The sequence below is a fragment of the Marmota flaviventris genome, chromosome 3 (genome assembly GCF_047511675.1).
Source record: "Marmota flaviventris isolate mMarFla1 chromosome 3, mMarFla1.hap1, whole genome shotgun sequence".
NCBI classification, from domain to species: domain Eukaryota; kingdom Metazoa; phylum Chordata; class Mammalia; order Rodentia; family Sciuridae; genus Marmota; species Marmota flaviventris.
This window is the reverse complement of record NC_092500.1, coordinates 92,258,167-92,283,175: the sequence shown is the minus strand read 5'-3', so window position 1 is coordinate 92,283,175 and position 25,009 is coordinate 92,258,167.

The window sequence follows — 25,009 nt, the reverse complement described above, 5'->3', positions numbered from 1 at the left end:
AGAAACTACTAGAACTAATAAATGAATTCAGCAAAGTGGCAGGATATAAAATCAACACACATAAATCAAAGGCATTCCTGTATATCAGTAACAAAACTTCTGAAATGGAAATGAGGAAAACCACCCCATTCACAATATCCTCAAAAAAAAATAAAATACTTGGGAATCAACCTAACAAAAGAGGTGAAAGATTTATACAATGGAAACTACAGAACCCTAAAGAGAGAGATAGAAGAAGATCTTAGAAGATGGAAAAATGTACCCTGTTCATGGATAGGCAGAACCAACATCATCAAAATGGCGATATTACCCAAAGTTCTCTACAGGTTCAACGCAATGCCAATCAAAATCCCAACGGCATTTCTGGTAGAAATAGATAAAGCTATCATGAAATTCATATGGAAAAACAAAAGACCCAGAATAGCAAAAGCAATTCTAAGCAGGAAGCGTGAATCGGGAGGTATAGCGATACCAGATTTCAAACTGTACTACAGAGCAATAGTAACAAAAACAGCATGGTACTGGTACCAAAACAGGCAGGTGGATCAATGGTACAGAATAGAGGACACAGAGACCAATCCACAAAATTACAACTTTCTTATATTTGATAAAGGCGCTAAAAGCATGCAATGGAGAAAAGATAGCATCTTCAACAAATGGTGCTGGGAAAACTGGAAATCCATATGCAACAAAATGAAGCTGAACCCCTTTCTCTCGCCATGCACAAAAGTAAATTCAAAATGGATCAAGGACCTAGATATCAAATCAGAGACTCTGCACCTGATAGAAGAAAAAGTTGGCTCCGATCTACACATTGTGGGGTCGGGCTCCAAATTACTTAATAGGACGCCCATAGCACAAAAGTTAATAACTAGAATCAACAAATGGGACTTACTCAAACTAAAAAGTTTTTTCTCAGCAAGAGAAACAATAAGAGAGGTAAATAGGGAACCTACATCCTGGGAACAAATCTTTACTCCTCACACTTCAGATAGAGCCCTAATATCTAGAATGTACAAAGAACTCAAAAAATTAAACAACAAGATAACAAACAACCCTATCAACAAATGGGCGAAGGACCTGAACAGACACTTCTCAGAGGAGGACATACAATCTATCAATAAGTACATGAAAAAATGCTCACCATCTCTAGCAGTCAGAGAAATGCAAATCAAAACCACCCTAAGATACCATCTCACTCCAGTAAGATTGCAGCCATTATGAAGTCAAGCAACAATAAGTGCTGGCGAGGATGTGGGGAAAAGGGTACACTTGTACATTGCTGGTGGAACTGCAAACTGGTTCGGCCAATATGGAAAGCAGTATGTAGATTTCTAGGAAAGCTGGGAATGGAACCACCATTTGACCCAGCTATCGCCCTTCCTGGTCTATTCCCTGAGGACCTTAAAAGAGCATACTATAGGGATACTGCCACATCAATGATCATGGCAGCACAATTCACAATAGCCAGACTTTGGAATCAACCCAGATGCCCTTCAATAGATGAATGAATTAAAAAACTGTGGCATTTATACACAATGGAGTATTACGCAGCACTAAAAAATGACAAAATCATGGATTTTGCAGGGAAATGGATGGCATTAGAGCAGATTATGCTAAGTGAAGCCAGCCAATCCTTAAAAAACAAATGCCAAATGTCTTCTTTGATATAAAGAGAGCAACTAAGATCAGAACAGGGAAGAAGAGCATGAGGAAAAGATTAACATTAAACAGAGACGAGTGGGGGGAGAGAAAGGGAGAGAGAAGGGAAACTATGGAAATGGAAGGAGACGCTCATTGTTACACAAAATTACATATAAGAGTTTGTGAGGGGAAAGGGGGAAAAAAAAACAAGGGAGAGAATTAAACAACAGCAGATGGGGTAGAGAGGGAAGATGAGAGGGAAGGGGAGGGGGGATAGTAGGGGACAGGAAAGGTAGCAGAATACAACAGTCACTAATATGGTATTATGTAAAAAGGTGGATGTGTAACCGATGTGATTCTGCAACTTGCATTTGGGGTAAAAAATGGAAGTTCATAACCCACTTGAATCAAATGTATGGAAGATGATATGTCATGAGCTTTGTAATGTTTTGAACAATCAATTAAAAAAAAATTTAAAAAAAAAATGAACAAATGTAAATCATTAGTCTAACTTTCCACCTAAATGGACTCAGAAAATAAAGCAATATAGGCTCAAAATAAGTACAAGGAAATATATTATGAAGATTTGTGTGGAAACAATACAAATAATATATCTACATTTAATATCAATAAAATTTTAATATGTTCTTTGAAAAGAAAAAAGTTTTGACAAATCTTTACATAATTGACAAGAAAAAAGAGAAAAGACTAAAATTTGGCAAATGAGGAATAAAAGAGAAAAAAATTGCTAGCAATCTTATAGAAATATAAAAGGTAAAAAATGGAATTCTCTGGACAATTATATATATATATATACACCTGTATATACAAAATAATATATATATATATATATATATATATATATATATATATAATATATATACAATATGTATGTAACTATAACATAATATCATATATTTTATACTATATATACGATATATAACTATAATATATTACACAATTATATATTATATTATAATATATGGATGATATATACAATATATATTATGTAATTATAATATATTATATATTATACAATATTATATGTTAATATATATTATACAGTACAGTATATACTATGTAATAATTATATATTGTATATATAGTATATAATATATATAATTGTAAGGAGAGGTGGCCATCTTGTCATTTGGGTTTTTTTTGGCCAGCATATCATTTGGGTTTGCTTTTTTCCTGCCAAGGAGGGTATAAGCCACCTGAGAAATTAAAGTCTAAAATGATTAGTGAAGAAAGAAAAACAAAGTTGAAAAGATAGTTTCAAAAGGGTAGCTCCTGATAGGTCCAGCCCATACAGAAGCTGGAGCTGAAAAATTAAAAAATGGCCCACATGGTTTATTTAAGGGGGTTCTTCAAAGGCAGGGATAAGATTTCAAAGGTGGAGTCTTGCCTCATGATGTGTTGCAGTCACCAGGTTGATTGGCATCTTGGCAAGTCATAAGCATCTCAGAGGAGCTGTGTGGCTGCAGCAGGTCACCCATTTCCTGTGCAATGTGGGACATGGCAGAGTGGAATAGGAATTCACAATGTCTCTGGGCAATCAACCAGAGGAAATGTCCACCGAAGTTCCCAGACACCAGATTATCCTATTTCACTAGGCTATGATACGCAACACAGTCCACACATAGCCCATGGACAGCTCTCCACATAATTGTATATAATTACACATATTATACATTATATATAATTGTACATTATATATATATATATATATATATATATATATATATATATATATATATATATACATACATAGAGAGAGAGAGAGAGAGAGAGAGAGAGAGAAACAATATAGTTATAATATTTATTGTGCTGCTGGTGATTGAATCCAGAGCCTTGTACATGTAAGGCAAGCACTCTATCACTGAACTGCATGCTACCACTATCTCCCCTGCCCTTGACAAATCATATTATTTAGACGACATGTACAAATTCCAAGAAAACACATTATTTAAAGTGACTAAAGAAGAAATCAAATGTTTTTAAAAAATTCATAAAAAGTCAAGAAATACTTAACAATAAGAAAATCCTCCAACATGAAAATTTAAGACTTAAATGGCTTCATTGATAAATGCTGCTAAATACATATGGAAAATTGTCTTCATTAACTTTTCCAAGAAATAGAAGTGTGGGTAACTTTCTCATCTGATAGTATAAAGCTGGTACTCTGATTCTCTGATTCTATAACCTGACAAAGAAATCACAAGAAAACTATAGATCAGTATTCTTATAATTATAGACATAGAAATACTCAATGAAATATTAGGAAACTAAACACAGCAACACATATATCTGAACCTAATAGTATTGATTTTAAAAATTCAAGATTGATTTAACTTCCAAACATTAATTAATACACTTTGCTATATCAATTTAATAAAGGACAAAATTCACATAATATTCTCAGTAGAAACAGTAAAATTATTAAATAAAATTCATCATCACTTCTTAATAAAAATAATCAACAAAACTTGCATAAAAGGAAACTCAAGTTTCTTTCTGAGATCCATTTCTAATTTATGTTTTGGCCATATAATATGCTTTCTATGATTTTAATCCTTTTAAATGTTTAAGGTTTGTTTGATTGCCTAGCATAAATATTGTAGAATTTTGCATACATGTCTGAAAATAAGCATGCATTCTTCTGTTGGGTAGATTGTTCTTTAATTGTCTAGATGCCTTATAATAGCATCCTTGTTCAAGTCTTCTATTTTCTTTCTGATGATGACATAATAGTTCTATCTTTTATTGAAAGAAGTGAATAATAAATATTCAAAAATGCATATTATAATGGTTAATTTGAATTGTCAACTTGATTGGATTAAGAGAAGCCAAAAATTAAGAGGACTCTGGTTGTGTCAATAAGGGCATGCATAGGAATGATTGGCATGTGGAATAGTGAAATGAAGTGAAGACCCTTCCTAGACATGAGCAACACCTTTCAATAGCTTGGAGACCTGGAGGGAATAAAAGTTGGAGGAACAATGATGGAGCAGCAGATTCAAGCTGTATTCTTGAATGAGATCTTGATTTCTGCCATGATTGCCTAAGAATATCTGATTCTTGCCCTTTCATTATTCAAAAACAGACTCTGCCAGTGATTCTCCAGGGACTTTCCAGAAGCCTTTAATCACCGACTGGGGTAGCATCATGTGTACCTCTTGTTTGAGGCTTCAAACTGCACAGCTACTGGTTTCTCCAGCACTACAGCTTGCAGATGGCCATTATGGACTGACTATTCAGCTTCTGATTGTGTAAGCCAAGCTAATTAATCCCCTTTTTATAAAATTGTACCTCCTATTGATTCTGTCCTCTAGAGAATTCTGACTAATACATATATTATATACCACAAAATTATCTTTTAAAAATGGAAGAAAAACTCATTCCATGTTAAAAATAGAGAAATAGAAATACTTGCTAGATATTGGCTTTACAAGAAACACTAAAGAAGAAATTCAGACTTAAAATGTAACTTCAGACAATAATTTATATCCTTACAGAAAATTAAAGTACAATGGGAGAGATAAATATGTTATTATAAAAAGATATGGTACGTGCATATTTTCTTTCTCTTACCTGATTTTAAAACTATACAAATTATATATATATATATATATATATATATATATATATATATATAGAGAGAGAGAGAGAGAGAGAGAGAGAGAGAGAGAGATGTGTCACTGGGCACCTAACATATTGAAAATGTAATATTTTTGACAATAATAGAGCAAATGAGGGAGTTGGAGAAAAGCTGTCTGAAGGGAATAAATTAAACAAAATGGAAGGAAAAGGCTACAAAAACAAATGATGAAAGTAAAAAATGGTAAATAAGGAGATGAGGAAAGATGGCAGATAAATAACAGACACCGTATACTGACTTCTCCCTATTTGAATTAAATCAATATTTGTCTAGCTGGTGGGAACAGAGCTGGATTCAAATTCAGAGAAGCAGTGATCAGCAGAAGCACAAGAATACCTTTTGTTTAGAAAAATAAGAATATTTAGGTAAAAAGAATAGTATTCTATAATACCAAGCACATGGAAGCTCAGTGTGGAAAGGAAAACTCTGCTCCAGAGTGCTATTAGAAGCAAAAAGAGGAATCATAAAGATCTCAAGAACTTCAGATTTCAGCATCAGATGGCATGTGTAGTTTGAGCAAAGAGGAAATTTAAGTATAACCCAACAAACATATGTGACTCAGGGCTCAATCTGTACTCCCAATGGAGACATACTTGCAATTCCAGTTGATCATCAGCTCCCCTTAAAGTAGTATCATATACTAATCAAAAGACTAAGAAAACATCGATTTGACCTTTTCACAGAGAGATATTTCCCAGATATGGAACAACCAGTAAGTGAAAGCAGCCTGATAAGTTGTGCTCTAGACAATGATAGGAGAAAGATCCACACTAACAAATTGGAAAATATCAAGATAGAAATATAGAAAACCTGTGAAAGCAAGAAAATAGAATGCTTTCAAAAGTTTATAACTCCTAAACAACTGAAATCTCAGATATTTAAGTGAACAAAATGCCAGGCAAAGAATTCAAAAAGCTGATGGTTAAAATGGTCAAGGAATGAAAAGATCTAAGGAATAAAGTAAGAGATAAAACTACAGGAGGTGAAATATTATTTCAACAAGCTGATAGACATTCTGAGAACAGAACCAAACAGATATACTGGAAATAAAAGAATCAATAAATCAAATTAAAAACTCAATGCAAAATATTACTAATGCATGTAGATGACAAATTTGGGGCCAAAGACAAGGTGTAGAATCTTGAAAACTGAGTCAGCAATAAAGTTGAAAAAAGACCTTGACATGAATGTTCATGAAATCTGAGACCAAATTAAGAGACCAAACCTAAGGATTCCTGACATTCAGCAAGGCAGGAAAATACAAAATAAAGGCATTGTATTAGTCAATTTCATATTATTGTGACCAAAATTCTGAACAAGAACAACTTACAGGAGGAAAAGTTGATTTTGGCTCAAGGTTTTAGAGGTTTCACCCCAGAGATGGCCAAGACCACACTTCTAGGCACAAGGTGAGGTAGAACATCATGGGGGAAGAGTATGAAGGAGGTAAAATGATTCCCTCATGGCAGCAAGGAAACAAAGAGTAGGGAGTATGGGGAACGGTACATCAGGGAAGAAGAATACCCTTCTAAGGCATATATACCTAGTAACTTCCTCTCCATGCACCACCTGCCAATAGTTACTACCTAGTCAGTTCAAAATCTGTCTAGCTGGTGGGAACTTCCATAATTCAATTACTTTACCTACAAACATTCTTGAATTAACAGAAGAGACTTTGAGAGATACTGCATATTCAAACCATAACATTATTTCCTAGTCCCTAAAAGATTATGTACATCTTACAATGAAAAGTGCATGCTATTCTTAACATTTTTAACACAGCCTAAAAGTCCAAGTCCAAAGTCTCATCTGAGACTCAAGCCAAACTGTTGGCTTTGAGCTTCTCTTAGGAAATAAAAAGAAAAAAAGTGCAAGTTACATATAGAATAAATATTTCTATTTGAATAAATATAGAGTAAATATTGTATAGAGTAAATATTTCTATTGTATAGAGTAAATATTTCTATTCCCAAAGGGAGAAATAGGGGCTTAGGAAGAAGGGATGGTACCAAAACAAGACCAAAACTCAGCTAGGCAAACAGGTCCTAAAACTCCATCTATAATTCTACATACAGCATCTAGTACACATGGATATGAGATGTTATTTCCAAAGGGCTTGAGCAGCCATGTTCATTTAACCTAACTGGTAAGTAAATAGACTATATTTTGGCTGGGCTTTCTCTGCAACCAGCAATTTTACTTGGAAGATAGTCAAAGTTACTGGCATCTCTTACTTTTTATGAAGTCCATTTCAGTTTTGGCTTCATCTTCAGAGCCTTCATACATCAATCTCTCAAAGGCAGTCACCTATACCCTGAACTTGCTACTCTTTGCCTTATTTCCCAGTCTTTCCTTTGAAACCTCACTGGAAACCTCCATTATCTCCTAACCCAGCATCCGAAATTCCTGCAGAACCAGGAACAGGTAGAATATACCAAGGTCTATTGCTAGCTCATGAAATGGTTGAGCTTTCTGAATCACAACTGTTGCAGCCTCTGAGTAATTGGGTGGCTGGATATGGTGAAATGACTTCCCAGGTTCCCTGTGCAAGCATAGCACTTCCATGATCTCTTCTAAAAATTGTTTTCCCCTCTACAACCTTGAGACTCTAATGAGTATGGTCTAGAAAATTCCTGAGATGTCCTCAAGCCATTATTCTATTTTCTCTGGGCAAAGGACTTAGCATCTCCTTAGTGGTAATCATTTCTTTAACCAGTATAAGTTACTTGGCCCCAGTTTCACAGGTATTTTTTAAGTCAAACTGGAAGTTTTTAAAATCTATAAATTCCGGTTTCTGCTCCTGATTCTCAGTGTAAACTTGGTTAAATTCTGCCAACAATATTCATTCCTCAGACTGAATGCTGTGCTTCCTGGAAATTTCCTCTGCCAGATTAATTAGTCCATCACTTTTAAATTCAGCCTCACACAAAAGTCTCAGAATATGGACAAAATATAAACAAGTTCTTTGCCAGAATATAACATAAATGTCCTCCAGACCAATTGCCAACAGAGTCCTAATTTCTATATAAAATCTCATAAGCATGGTCTTTGCTGTCTGCATTTGGGTCTTCAAAAGTCCGACGAGAATTGTCCACTAAGTTTATTTACAACTTTCTAAAGCTTTTCCAGCTTGTATCTTCAAAACTTTCCAAACACCTTTAGCAAACCATCTCCAAAGTATTCTGAACATGGTCAGGTTGACCATGAAAATGATCCAACTCTTCATACCAATTTTTATGTTGTTAGCCAATTTTGTGTCACTTTACCCACCTACCCCCCACCCCCAAATGGTAAAGAAAACTTAGAGGAGAAAAAATTTATTTGGGGCTCACAGTTTTAGCATTCTCAGTTCATAGTCAGCCATGTCTATTGCTCAGGGACTAAGGAGAGAGAGAGGACAACTCCAAAAAATTCTTGCATTAACACAGGAGTTTTATGGTACACCTAATATTCAAACAATAGCAGGAATGTATAAGTTTTCCTGTGAAATAATACCAGAAATTTTCCCAAACTTTCTGAATGGTGTGAAATCCAAGGACAGAAGGCATTCAGAACCCCAAATAGATAAGATAAAAAAAGATCATCTCTAGGATTCATTATAATATAAATGCCTAATATACAGAACAAAGATAAAATTTTCAACGTTTCATCAGAAAAGCAGCAGGTCACATTTAGAGGTAAGCCAATATGAATCATCATTGATCTCTCAGCTCAAACTTTCAAAGCTATGAGGCCTTGGGCTAATACATGCTGTGCTCTGAGAGATAATGATTACCAACCAAAATTGTTTGACCAACCAAGGCATCCTTTAGAATTTAAAATTAAACAAAAATGTTCTAAGTTAAGCAAAGGCTAAAAATTTGTAACTACTAAGCCAGCACTATAGGAAATGCTTAAAGAAATATATCATTCAGATGAACTGCACAATAATCTTCAGAGCCATCAAATGAAAGAATCTCACTAGAAAAATAGCTATGAAAATAGTTAATTCTGAATAAAATATAAGAAATAATAAAAATGTCATAAAATAATAATTATTTTTTGATACCACTGAGTGTAAATAATCTCAGCAATCCAATCAATAACATGGAGAGAGACTGAATTAAAAACAGTACCTAACTATATGTTGTTTACAAAAGACACCCCTTAAAGGCAAGATAATCATAGAGTGAAAGTGAAAGAATGGAAAAGACATACTATGAGAATGGAGACCAAAGTCAAGCAAGAGTAGCTATGCTCATATCCAACAAATCTGACTTCAAATAAAATTAATCAGATGAGGCAAGGAAAGTCATTTTACATTAGTTAAGTGGACTATTCAAAAAGAAGATATAATAATTATAAATATTCATGCCCCAATGTCAGTGCACCTACTATATAAAACAAACCTATTCAGCATAAATCTCAAATTGATTCCAATAAAATTATACTGGGTGACTTTAGTACACTTCTCTCATCAATAGATAGGTCATCCATACATGAACTAAGTAAAGATTCTTCAGATCTAAAAAAAATTATCTTAATCAAATGGACCTAACAGCAATCTATGGTATATCTCCTCCATTGACTACTGAATTTATTTTCTTCTTCACTGTGTGTGGAACATTCTCCAAAACATACATTATTCTACACACAAAGCAAGTCTTAACAAATAAAAAAAAATAAGATAATTCCTTGCATCTTATCAAATTATAATGGAATAAAGCGAGAAATCAGTAACAAGATAAAAAAGAAACCATTTTAACATTTGAAGATTTAATGATACAGTTATGTCATAAAAGAAATCAAGAGAAATATAAAACTTATTAAAAATGAATTAGAATAGAGATACAACATACATAAATCTCTGGAATATAACAAAGCATAAAGGAAGTTCTAGGGAAAAAGTTTATAGTTTTGAGTACTTACATTAAAAAAAAAATCATAAGATCCCAAATATGAAATTTGTTTGAATCACTCTTTTCATCACTGTAACCAATAATAATAACTTCAAGGAACAAAATTTTATTTGGGGCTCATGGTTTCAGAGGTCTCAGTCCATAGAGAGCTGACTGCATTGCTCTGAGCCCAAGATAAGAAAATAATAAAAATGACACCACCATGGCAGGAGGTCATGGGGAAGGAAAACAGCTCAGTAAATAGAGAGCTCAGTCCACCAGGGACAAAATGTATACCCTAAGGCATGTCCCAAGTGACATATCACCTCAGTCAGATCATACCTACCTATAGTTACTACACTGTTAATTCGTATCAGTGGATTAATCCACTGATCAGATTAAGGCTGTTAGAACTCAATAATTTCACCTCTAAATTCTCTTGTTTCACACAAAAGCTTTTGGGGGGAACCTCATATCCAAACCATTACATTCTGTTCTTGGTCCCCCAAAGTTTATACAAAATACATTTAGTCAATTTTCAATAGTCCCCATAGTCTTAATAGTTCCATTACTGTCAAAAGTCCAAGTCCAACATATCCTCTGAGACTGAGATCATACTCACAGTGTGAGTACTGGCATCAGATCAATGCTGACATCAGATTTGCCATTTTAAGTAGGGAACCATTTTATCTAGAGGCTCCAAAGTTTCAATTCTGAGGGATCCTTTTTAACTTCCATAAGAACATGTGCCTGCTAAATGATCAACTCTACCCCAGCATCTGCTGCAACTCCTAAGCAGCTTATGAAATTCTTCTTGTGGGCTATAAAGCTGCTCTGTGAGTGTCAACAGGCTGCTTCTCTCCTCAGAGGGACAGCCTTGTCGGTTTGCCTCATGCTACTGACAATAAATCTCTTGCTTCAGATTCCAGTGTTTGGTGTTGTCTTTGGACTTTGCATGGACTCTGTGAATGTCCTTTCAATGAACTCCCATAAAAATCAGAAGAAATTTACATATGTTCAAAATATAAAGACAAAGAGTAATCATATCTATTTCAAAATGGACAAATAGGGGCATAGAGGGAAAGGAAGGTAGAAAGCAAGATCAAATTCCAGCTGGACAAATCAGTTCTATGACTTCATGTCCAGCATCTGGGGCAAATGGTATTGTAATGTTTTTTGCAAAGGGCTTTTATAATTCTGCCCCTATGGCCTTGCTGATTGCGGTCCACAGGACCTCTTCTTCACTTGTTTCTGCTCGATTCCTGTTGCTTTCTTTAGCAGATGTTCCATGATACATGGTATCTCTTAATTTGGGAGTTTCCACTACTGCTCAGGCTTTCTTCTCACATCTTCATGCATTGCTCTCTCAGAGGCTGCCTTTAGGGATTCTTACCCTTCTGTACTTTACCTAGAGTCCCAGGCCTTCCTTTCAAATCTTGAAGGAAGAATCCATGACCCACCAACTCCAGCATCCTGCAGTCCTAAAGAACCAGCACACTATGGTTGACACCAAGTCAGCCACATCCCAAGTAGCAGCCAAGCCTCCTGAGATTCTGGCTGCAGCAGTCCCTGGGTAGTTGAGCATGGCAAAACAAATTCCTAAAACACCCTATACAAGCCAAGTGCTCTGTGGTCTATTCTCAAAGGAATTTTTACTTTTCTACAGATGACCCTGAGGTGGGTGTGGTCTTCTCAATTCCTAAAATGCCCTCAAGCCATTTTTCCTATTGTTCCTGGGTTAAGTATTTAGCAGTATCTCTATATTGGCAATTATCTTTTTAAAACCACATCTTTCTTAGCCCCAGTTTTACTCACACTTTTCTGGCCAAACTGTAAGTTTTTTAAATCCTTCCGCTTTGCTTGCTGCTCTGGATTATTACAGTAAATTTAGCTACAAACCACCAGCAATTAACTGACACTTCCCAAATGTTGTGCTGTCTTGAAATTTCCTCTGCCAGATTAATTACCTCATCAACTTCACAGAAAGTCTTAGTACATGGGGAAAATATAGATAACTTCTTTATAAAAACATAACACAAATGACCTCTTCTAGTCCAGTTTCCAATAGAGTTCTCCTCCTCTGAGATATAATGAGCCCATTCTTTACTATCCATAGTCTTATCAACATCCTGTTTTCTGAGTTCCTATCAAATTGTACATTAAACTCTATTTACACCAATCTAAAACTTTTCCAGCTTAGACTTCTTAACTTTCCAAAATTCCTACCCCAACAAACCTGTGCCAAAAGTGCTTCTGAATCACATGGTCAGGTTAATCATATTGCCAAAATCTCAGTTCTTCTCCCTAATGCCAACCCAATAACAAGGACATGATTTTGAGAAAAATGAAAATGAAGGTTTATTGCTTTGCTAGCAAAGGAGAAACACAGGGGACTCCTATCCCAAAAGCTGTGATTCTGCCCATCAGCAGGAATACTGGGTTTTTAAAGAGGTGATTCAAAGGCTATATCCATGTGTTCTCTATTGAAGTTGTAATTTCCTTATTAATCTGGGAGATAGTCATTTCTGAGATCTTCTGGTACATCCCCAAAGTCTGGAATACTTCATTCCTGCGGTGGGTGTGTGCTCAAGGACAGATAACTCTGGCAAGGACAGGGAAGAAAAGTAATCTTGTTTCCCCTGAGATTAGGGAGTGGGAGAGATTAAGGAGGGACTGGGAGAGAGGAAGAGAAAGAAACATGTCCATTTTAAAAATAAGTTGCAGTGGCAGAACAGCAAGGGTTATAGTCAAAGCATAAAATGGACCACTGCTATAATCACGGCCAGGACCTTACTCCTTAATACTAATTTGTTTTAGTAACCATGTTTTTTTGTTTGTGTTGTGGCACCAGGGATTGAACACCGAGGTGCTTAACCACTGACCAACATCCTCAGACCTTTTTTTTTTTTTTTTTTTTGGAGACAGGTCTTAGGTCTCGCTAAGTTTCTTAGAGCCTTAAAAGTTGTTTGGCTGGCTTTGAACTTCTCATTCTCCTTGCCATTTCCCAAGCCACTGGGAGTACAGGCATGTAAAATTGTAGGTTAGCTTTTTATTGCTGTGACTAAAGACTAAACAAGAACAACTTAAAGGAGAAAAAGTTTATTTGGGACTCATTATTTCAGAGGTCTGTCCACAAATGGCCAATTCCTTGTTTTAAGACCAAGGTCAGGCAGAACATCAGAACATCCTTGAGAAGAATAGTAGTTCAGGAGATGGCAATCAGGAAGAAGAGAGAGAGCTCCAGTAGGGACATAATATGTACCACAAAGGCACATCACCAGTGACCTGACCTATCTCCTCCAGTAATGTCCTACGTAACTAAAGTTACCACCCAGTTAATCCATATAAGTGAATTAATCCACTTATCGGGTTAAGACTATCATAATTCAATTATTTCACCTCTAAACTTTCTTTCATTGCTCACACATGAGCTTCTGGGGATACTTCATACCTAAACCATTCATAACACAATTTAATATTAAATATTAAGACCCTAGAAAAGTAGAGCAAACTAATTCCAAAAATAATAGTAGACAAGAAGTATTTAAGATTAGAGCAAAAATTTAATAAAGTTAAGAATTAAAAAAGATGCAAAGGATCAATGCAATGAAGAGTTTTTTTTCTTTTAAAAAATAAACAGGATTGTTGAACACTTAGCCAAACAAATGAAAAGAAAAAAAGTGAAGACTGAAATCGACACAATTAGATATGAAAAAGGAGATACCACCATAATCTTACTGAAAATCCAGAGGATAATCAGGAACAATTATGAAACCTATACTTCAATAAATTGGAAAATCTGAAAGCTATTGACAAATTTCTAGACGAATGGAACCTACTCAAATTGAACCCAGAGAAGACAGAAGGTTTAAACAAACCAATATAAAGCAACAGAATCAAAGCAGTAAAAAGAAAAGCCCAGGTCCAAAGAGATTCTCATCTGAGTTCTATCAAACTTTCAAAAAATAACATAGGGTCAACACTCCAACAAACTGACACAAGCACCAACTTAATTAATAAGATTACCAAAACTCAAGAAATAAACTCGCAAATCAATAAGTGGGATACCATCAAATTAAAAAGCTACTTCATAGCAAAGGCAAATAAGAGCATGAAGATGGTCTCAGTCTATTGGAATGGGAGAAAAATCTTTGCCAGATACTATTCTGAGAGGGAGTAATATGCAGAATATGTAAGAATTTTTAAAAAAATTACCACCTCAAAACCAAATGACCTAATTATTAAATGAGAAAATAAATTCAACAGATGTTTTTCAAAAGAAAAAATACAGAAAGATAACAAGTATATAAGAAAGTATTCAACATTCTTAGTAATCAGGGAAATGCAAGTCAAAAGATTTCAAGATTTCATCTCACTCCAGTTAGAATGGGAATCATCAAGAATATAAATAACAATAATTGCTGGCAGGAGAAAAGGCACAATTATACACTGTTGATGGAACTTAATACAACCAGTTCAGAAAGCAATATGAAGTCCTCAAAAGTCTAGGAATGGAACCACCATATGATCCTGTGTTCTACTTCTTGGTATTTATCCAAGAAAACCTAAAATCATCTTACTATAGTGATACATGCATACCAATGTTTATAGCAGCAAAATTGACAATAGCAAATTATAGAACCACCCTAGGTGACTATTAGTAGATGAGTAAATAAGGAAAATATGGTATATAAATGTGGTGCAATGGAGTTTTACTCAGCTATGAAGAAGAATGAAATTACATCATTTGTTGATTAAATTGATGGAACTGGAGAGCATGGTAATAAGTGAAATAAGCCAGACCCAGAAAGTCAAGGCCTGCAGGATTAACCTCATTTGCAGAAGCTAATGAGAAATAAAGGGTAAAAATGGGGAGGATATTTCATGAAAATATAAAGGAGAACAGTGGAATAGAAGAGTATCTATGGGAAGTGAGGAGGGGTGAGCAAGGAGAGCAACAACAGAAAGATATCCACGAACTTATGCATGTGCATGTATGAATACAACCCAATGAATTCCACTTTACTGTATAACTATAGTGTACCAATTAAGTAATAATAAATAAGTAGAAGGAGAACCAGTAAAGTAGAGCAAGGAGGGAAGGGAAAGGGAAAGTACTGGGAATTGAGAATGAGCAAACTATATTATATGTATTTACAATTATGTCAAAAGGAGGCCCACTATTATGTGTAGCTATAATCCACTAATAAAATCATTTTTAAAAATGATAACATAATGAGGTAAATATTAATAGCATAATAAATGCACACTTATTTGCCCCTTTTCAATCAACTTCTTTCAAAGAAAAAAATTATACAGAATATAATTATAGCAGTATATTTTGGGATCTGTAACATATATGAATACATATATAGGAATAATAGTACATATAGGGAAAAGTAGAACTAGAGTTATATAAGAATATTAATCTATCACTGGAATTAAATTACATAAATTTGAAATAAACTCTAATAATATAAAAAGTATATGATAAGCCTTATAGAGAATACTAAGAAAATAGCAAAGGTGGTAAAATAGTAAATCATTAAAAGAAAATGTTGCATTACAAAACATTCATTTAATGAAAAATAAACCAGTAAAGGGAAAACTAAAATAACAAAAAGACATGACATATGTAGAAAACAAAATTACAAATATTTTAAGTGTACCAATGATACTATTAGGTTTCAAAATACGAAACAATCAAAACTTAGAGATTGTCAGAATGGATATTGAAGAGGGAAAAACATCTACAAACCAACTCTATCCTGTCTATCGGGAACACTGTTGTGCAGTGGCACAAGCCTGTAATCCCAGCAGTTTAGGAGGCTGAGGGCATGGAATCAGGAGTTCAAGGCCAGCCTCAGCAATTTAGTGAGGCCCTAAGCAACTCAGTAAGACTCTGGCTCTAAATAACATACAAAAGAGGGCTGGGGATGTGGCTCAGTGGTTGAGTGCTCCTGGGTTCATTCTTAAATACCCAAAACATAAATAAGTAAATAAATAGCAACTACGTGAAAATTGAAATTGCTATGCTAGATATTAGATTAAATAGACTTTAAAACAAACAAACAAACAAAAACTGTTATAAAGAGAGTCATCCCTTCTTTTCTGTCGTAGAATTGTTCTACAGCTACCCACATAGCTAGATCTTTGGAAAATCTTTTATTTAAAATGGCACAATATCTGCATATAACATATGCACATCCTTCCTATACTTCACATTATCTCTAAATTACTCATCGTACCTAATACAACCTAAGCGCTATGTAAATAGTTCTACTTTTTCAGGAACAGTGACAAGAAAAATGTCATGTATGTACAGATCAATGCAGTACATATGGAAATTTTTCTCATTTTTTTTTTGTCCACAGCTGGATAAATCTGAAGATATAAAACTTACAGAAACAAAGAGCCAACTGCATTTTATAATGAAAAGAGGCCCAAATAAGCCAGAAAAAATATAACAATTATGAACATACAGATCTGATATAAAAGACAAATAAAATGAGCAAAATTGATAGAATTTAAGAAGAAATACACAATTGGATAATAATGGATATAGTGATATTTCACTTAAAGAATATACCAAGCAGGCAGGAGATCAATGAGGAACAACCCACCGTCTTCTATCCTCCTTTTTTCTGGATAAGTCAGCTGTTAATCTTTTTAGTTGTCATTTTATGTGACAATTTTTTTTCCTGGTTTCAAAATGGTCTCAATTTTGGCTGGTAGCATTTTTTAACATGATGTGCTTGGGTATGAATATCTTTGTATTTATCCTAAGTGGAGTTTATTGTAAATTAAGGTTTTTCCTATTAACTTTAGTGAATTCACAACCAGGACTTCTTTGACATATTTCTGCTTTTTGTTTCTCTCTTTCCTCTCTGCATAATGCTCCAATTGCATCACCCTTCATGGTGCCCTGCATTTTCTCCATGGCTCTACTTATATTTCTTCTTCTTTTTAAAAATCTGTTCTTTAGAATAGTTAATCTCTACCAATCTATCTTCAGGTTTTCTTTCTTTCTTTCTTTCCTTTCGATCTCAAATCTACTGTGGAGTCAATTTATGAATTTTTTATTTGAGCTATTTTAATTTTTAAAAACCAAAATTTTCATTAGTTTCTGTCAGTAAAATAATTTCTAATCCATCGTGATATTTCTTCTTTAATTATATAATGTCATATTTTCTTATACTCTTATTTCCTTAAGTCATTTAAAATATAAAACATTTTAAATATCTGTTCTGAAATAATTTTTTGTTGTTAAAAAGCTGGATCCTGTCATAAGTTGTTTCTGTTGCTTACTTTCGTGTGCTTGCTTTTTTTTTTTTTCCTGTGTGGGGATCACTTTCCTCTTTCCTTGCGTGTCTTGTATCTTTCTACAGAAAACTGAGCATCTTAGGTAATATATTGTAACTGTTGGCATAACTATGGGTGATTTTAAAGTTAAGTCAGGCTGACCCCATTCTGCTCAGATGTCTCACTCTGTGCATATTGGTCCCCCTTCCTGTAAGAACCCACTAGCATAGAAGATGACATCCCTACCCACCTGCACCCTGACCACAATGTCCTTAAACACTGGAGCAGACATTAACCTACTTCCTGAGTATGTACAGAAAGTGCCAATTCTAAGAACTTGGTAACACTTTATGAAGTGTGTCTTGAGAGTGTACTTGTGCCTCCTATTCCCTTCCTTTGTAGCTGTTTGAGTTTCAAAGCCTGTTCTCCACCTGCACTTTTCACTTTCAATTGCAAGGCTAAACCTGCCCCTAATGCACAGCCAGGATTCTGGACTATTAAGAGTAATGCTCAAGAGGAATTTGCTGCTGATCTGAGTGAGGCAGCCTGTCATGTTCCTGAAAATAAACTTGCTTCTACTTCATCCTTGGTGTGTCTGTGTGATCAGTCTTGTGCCAGTTTTCTTTCAGTAATGATTCTGGAAACTTCTGAAAAGTACTGATCCCTCCCCCACCCCTTTGAAGCTTGATTTTTGTTGTTTTTGTTGTGTACACTTTTTTTTTTTTTTTTTTAGTGAGTTATTTGGACTCTTGTACTCAAGTTCACATTGCCACCTATGTCAGTCCTTGTACAGGGCTTCCCAGAAGATGCAGCCTTGGACATGTGAATAGACATGCTAGGATTACAGAACTACCTGACTCTTGTCTCTTTTTCTGATCTCTCTGTTAAACTACCGGCTCTGTTGGTATCACAACCAGCCTTTAAGTTCCACAAATTTGCCTGATGATTACTCGACTGTTTCTACAATGTCTGGAGGCATAAATGGTTTCATGGACTTATTGAAGTAAATATTAGCCTCTTTGTGGAGTAGTTGTTTGCAGCAGTTCTTTGGGGTTATTCTAATTCCAGGAGACATTTTATTAGCTCTCTATATCCATGATTATCTCTGGATAACTAGCTGGCCTTCGGTTTATCTTTTTACTTTTATGGGCATACCAGATTCCTTTTAAACGTCATAACCAAAATATCCATCTTTTGTAGAGCAACAACTGAGATAATATTACTCATACTGTGTTTCAAATTAAGCAAGACCCTTTATGTGTAACTGAAGTTCTCGTCCTTGTGGACTGCTTCTCTTCATAGGCAAAATCTCTGAGCCATTGCTCTGGAATCGGATGCACAATAATCTCTTGGAATAATACATTTGATAATGAGCAAAGTGCTCAGTGGAGACAATAGCCTTTGATTTTCTCAACCTGCCTCTACTGGAGTGGAATCTCTGTCCAGAGAGTTAGCTCATAGCACTTGATCTGTCATATGTAGGACTTAACAACTTTTCCATGGTTTGGGACTGAGTATAGCAAGTAAGACTCCAATTTCATGGTACACATTCTAGGATTTTGCCTTTGGAGCTAGGAAGTGTGTAGATAAGAAATACTGATTGTTGTCTTTCCTAGTAAAAAAAAAATCATACCACCTGACTAGAACCTGATGGGAGAGCAAGGCCTGCTCTCCAGTGCTGTCCAGTTAGATCTGAGCATCCAGGCACTGAAGGTAGGGAGCAGGTCATGACTCACATACCACAGGTTTATGCTATTCTGTGAGATTTGGTAGCTTTTGTTGCACACAGATTTCTTCATTTGCTACATGGCATTTGGACAATTTTCAGAGACTTTAAATAATTGAGATTTAAAATAATTTTCAAGAATTGTGATATGTCCTTGAGGAACAGATTTATGGAGCTCCTCATGCTGCTAGTCTAGGAGTCTCTTTGGGTATTTTTTGTTTGTTTACTTTGGGTTTTCTTCTTCTTGGTCTCCTTCATTGTCATCTTCTTCTTCTAAATGGCAAGTTTGGTCATCTTTAGCGGAAATTAAATTGCCTGCTTACTTCCCAAATTGTTTTAAAACTAAGTTCTGGGTTTTAATTATAGAACATTTGTTTGAGAGTGCAGGATCATTAGGAGAGAAATATGTAGAGGGGAAGCATAATTATTACTATTATAGCTGTAACTAAGTATTTTGAGGCAACTTAATTTATTCTTTTAATTTGATGTTATTGAATAATTACAATAGTAATGATCTGAAAAATAATCATTGATTTCAGAGACCACTTTGTGTTAGATAAGGAAAAATGTGAGATGGGATTTAGAGATGAAAAAGGAAATGAATACTTTTTATCAATAAGCACTATTATTAGATAAACTTTACCAAGTAAACTTCCCCAGTTTTGTCCAATAGTAACTCATCTTATAATAACTGTTACTGTTCCAAGCTATGAAATTATTTTAAACTACAATCTTATAAACTGACTATAAATTAGATGATTTGACATCACTTTATAGAATTATCTTTGATATTCTTCTCTCAGAAAATTGTGCTCTTTTCTTCTATAGAGTTTTCCACTTTTTCTGAAGTCAAATTTCAAACAATTGTGTAAGTCTGTTGTTTTTTAAATTCTCTTGGCTCAGAAATCATTTCTGTGCCTTTTGCCTCCCTACTTCCTGCCTGTTATATGCACTTGAGGAGTATGTGTTGTTCTGATGTTGAAACACATGTAGGCCATTCATGTCTGTAGACCTTAATTCATCACAAATACATTGTTCAACTCTCAACCAATAAAGAGTGTGTTAACCAGGTTATTCATTCTGTCTTCATTTAGCCAAATGGAAACATACATATAAACACACTATTTTTGCTTTTATCACATCCTGTGGTGATGTGATAAAAAGTGATCACACACTGATCACTTCTATGTCACCCCATCTATTTAATTAAACTATGTTTTACCTGAAAAGTGTTCAATCATGTTGTATATGTTCAGAAGGTTGAACTAATACCCAAGGGCTATAAATAGTAATTTTTGTAACTTAAATATATTATTTTTCAACTGAAACATGAAATTTCTTAAGTCAGATTATATTTTAATATAGAAAGTGTGGTACATATATACAAAGGAATACTTATCTGCCATAAAAAGACAGAATCCTGTCATTTTTGCAACTATACAAAATTATCTTAAATGATGTAATCCGATAAAGAAATAAAAATACCATACAATTTAACACATATATGAAATCTAAAAATATTGATCTCAGAAGTTGAGAGTAGAATAGTGATTACCAGAGGCTACAGAGTGAAGAAGGGAGATAGGGATGTTCCATGGGTACACAGTTACAGGTTGATAGGAGGAATAAGGTCTAGTGTTCCATTGCAGGGTAGGGCAACTACCATTAATAATAATGTATATTCCATAGTGGCTAGAAGAGAGGATTTTGAATGTTTCTTCATTAAGAAATTATAAATGTTTGAGGCAATGGATATGCTAATTACCTGATTGAATCACTATAAAAATGTGTACATGTATTGAAACATCCCACCTTTTTCCATAAATTTGTACAGTGATTAAGTCAATATTTAAAGTCCTGAATTAAAAATATAAATGGCTTATCTTTTGTTTGTTCTTATACCTTGCCAAAATGTATATGTAAAATGAAGTCCAGCTTATTACCACTCTATGATATATAAATAGTGGAGTGAGAAAGGTAAGTCAAAATACAAATCCTACAACAAATGTACATCTATTACTCCCCACACTCTGTGATTCTTTTTCAATAAAGAATGTTTGAACAACTTTCACTGGTGGCGTGCTGTTGCTCCCTGTTCAAGGATTAATTAAAACATGTTCCAATAAAAACCTCCAGCATGAACACATGGAACCAGACCATGTTCTGTGTGCTGTGCCTTCTTATGTGATAAGCCACACTTGCCTTCAGTGGATGCACATTGCTTACGTTTTTAGAACTATTAAGCTGGGATAATTATGGAACAATCTAGGCAATGTTCAATCGCCCATGCAGATGCCTGACAGGGCATGTTGTCTCTTAATTAGGAATTTGAATGCCTAATGCTTGTATATTAACTGAAATAATTGGATAGATGTTTTACATTTCGTTCACTTTTACTGACATTGAAACCAAAGTAGCTAGAATCCTCTATCTTAAAATTTAAAACAAATTAAAAAGATATGTGTGTATTATTATATAAGATGTGGTAAAGACTTAAGACACTGTTTCAATAATTTTGTTTGCATTTTTTAGCCCTATATTTGATGTGACTTTGTAGAGTCTGATACATCTTGAATCACTGCCTACTAAGAGAAATATAAGTTAAATATTTCACTTTTTTTGTAAATACCTGATCTAATTATGCTGCATAAACTATGTGTTTGCGTAAGAACTGTCATTAATATCATTGAAATATATGTATTTCTTATATTTAGACTGATACCTTAGTGCTTATTCACAACTATTAATATAAAACCTGCTTTTAAACATAACAAATTGCTCTCTATTAGTAATACACATAATGACCTATTTCCATAAACATTTTCAGTAAGAGATATCTTGATGTGCAAAACCCTGCAGACCTTTTATGGAAATTAGACAATATTGTGCTAAAATGCATCAGAGCTGTATTGTCTTAATATTTGAGAGGTGGATTATTTTTGCCCTATATATAATGCAAAATAAAGAGTCCTGTGCAAAGGTGAATATAAGCCTTTGTATGTGTCAATATATTTTCCCTTTGTTTTTCTCATGCATTGGTTTATCAAAAGGATTTTATACATAAAACAAAAAAAAGATATTATTTGGGAACTATGTGTGGGGGTACCTTTAATATGTAAAATCAAATTAATGTTGGTTAAATACAGAAGGAAGTATTGTCTTCATTGGTTCAAAGACTTACGGAATACAAGTTTTGATAAACCATATTTAACAATCAAAATTGTTCAATTTTTTGAAGCAAAATGTGGAGTTTGAAATACGCCAGAGAATTGTGGTATTTAGAAATGTTGAATATCATACCAAGATATGCATATTAAATTTTCTCTAAGCAATACAAATTATCCCACATTAGATTTTAGTATGATAGTCATGCCGAGCATAGGGAGTAGATGCTGTATGGGAAAACAAAGCTATAATTCAGAAGAAGATGAACTTTCCTTGTAGGTTCAGAATTGTAAGAAAAGAATTGAAAACCATAACCTATCCTTCTAATTTTGTGTTATAATTCAGAAATGCTGACACTTTCCCCATATTTAAGCAGTCATTCAGCTGCTACTATTTTTTGCACTTTACATTGCCATTTTGATATCAAAGGAGCCATATTACTATGTAAGATTGATTTGAATAATATACCAACTCTTCTCTTGTCATTTTTTAGAATATATATTACAAACAATGCATATATTTGCCCATATTTGATAGAATAAGATAAACATTGTAGTGAAAAATAACAGCAAAATTATTAATGGAATAGGAAATGCTTAATGCCCAGCAGCCATCCTCTCAAAACAACAACAAAAAATTGAGACATATTAATGTATTCAACAGTGCCTCGGTGACACATCAGATGCCATCTGTCATTACATGCTTATTATGTACTGAAATGGAATTATGAGGTTTTGCTGACAATTACTATAGAACATAGTATGTCACATTTTCCCTCTCTCTCTTTCTTTCTTTATTTCTTTCTTTCTCTCTCTCTATCTCTTTCTGGTGGAGGGGATGATTTTATTTCATTTCCACTTAATCTAAAGAAAGAAATTATATATATATATATATATATATATATATATATATATATATATATATATATATTTCATATTGAAATTGAACTAAACTTTCACATTCTGTGACTTGTAAGAAATATACTAGAAATGGAAACATTCTCTTTTTTGATATCTTGTTATTCCTTTCACCATCTTATTCTTTGATAGATATAATTTTATTTCATAAATTTAAAAATATATGTTTTTTATTCAAAATGTCTTTTGTTACTAAGCAATAACTCCTTTGGGAATAGAAATTTACAGAAAGAATCATTTACAGGAATCAACTGTAATTACATGTAATTCATGCTGCAGCTGCTTATAATTGTAGTTTTCCCCAGGACCTTTCCCTCCTTAAATCCACCCGAGAATTGCTTCTTTGCAAATAGTTAATCGGAATAATAATTTTCTATAACTAGACACAATGTTATTAAATGATTAGTGAGAAACTTTTTGTTTAATAATCAGATAAAGAGATAAATTTGATTTGACAGCAATGAATTGATAAAGATCTACCATGTGTAGAATCTACACAAGGTAATGCAAGTTCAAGGATACAAGATAAATGGAAAGTATAGTTTTTATCTTAGGAGAAATTAAAATATAGCTGGAGGATTAAAACTATACCCCATACATTAAAAACTATCTGATGATATTTGAAATAGACAACTTGAAAAAGTGCCAAATAGAGATTACCGTGATCTTGTTTTCCTAAGCATGAGAACAATTTCCATAACAGGAAGATGAAAGTTAAACATTTCTTTACATGAATTGGCCTATGTGATGAATGCAATGTTGTGTCTTCCTGTGTATATTTATGTTGTTGGGGTTCTAGGAGACCATGTGATACAGAGAAAATACATGAAATTTGCAATTAATCAGAATGGAGTTCAATATTCAGCATTAGCTCTTTGTGGACCAATTATTTAACACATTTGGAGCAGTAAAAATTTTTTTTTTTTACCTTTCTGAGGTTTCCCTCACTTAAAAATAACAATAAATATTTCCTTGCTTCTTGTAAAGATTCATTCAATTAGTAAATATAAAACTGGAACTTGTACCACATTGAGAACAAATAGACTATTAAAATAGCAGAATTCCATCAGTGATGCCATGGATAGAGATTTGTGGACTTGTGAGCATCAGAATCTTCTACTACAGTAATAATCATATGATAAATATTGTCTACTTATATGAAATTACTAGGGGTTTCCTGTATTTAATAATTTACAATAAATAAAAATTATTTGTGAACTGTGATTGATCCCATCAATGTATATTCTAACAATTATGCTTTTATATAACAAATATAAAATACTTCCAAAGGATTCTGGAGGAAAGTTATAGTTCTCTCTCACAGGAATATGGTGAGATCTTTCAGGATCTAGTCAAATTAGGCAATTTGTGTGTGTGTGTGTGCATTTACAGAAGTCTCACATTTTGTTTCAATTACAGATTATTTCTATTGAGTCTGTCAATAAAATATACTTCTTGGTATTCAAACCTTTATGGACTGAGTCCTGGGACTCATTCTGAACACTGGGGAAAACAATAAAGTGACTTCATGAGATTTTCAAAGGTAGGTAATAAGAAGCCTTACAGTTCCTCCTGAGTCTCTGGAAAATCCTGTTTGGTCAGTGGTAAGACACTATATAAGAGGTACAGCTACCATGAGATAAAGCAGCACACCCCCAACCTGGCAGCAGTTGTCTAGGAGAGGCTTCCATGCATCCGGGTGTCGGACTGGGCTGGT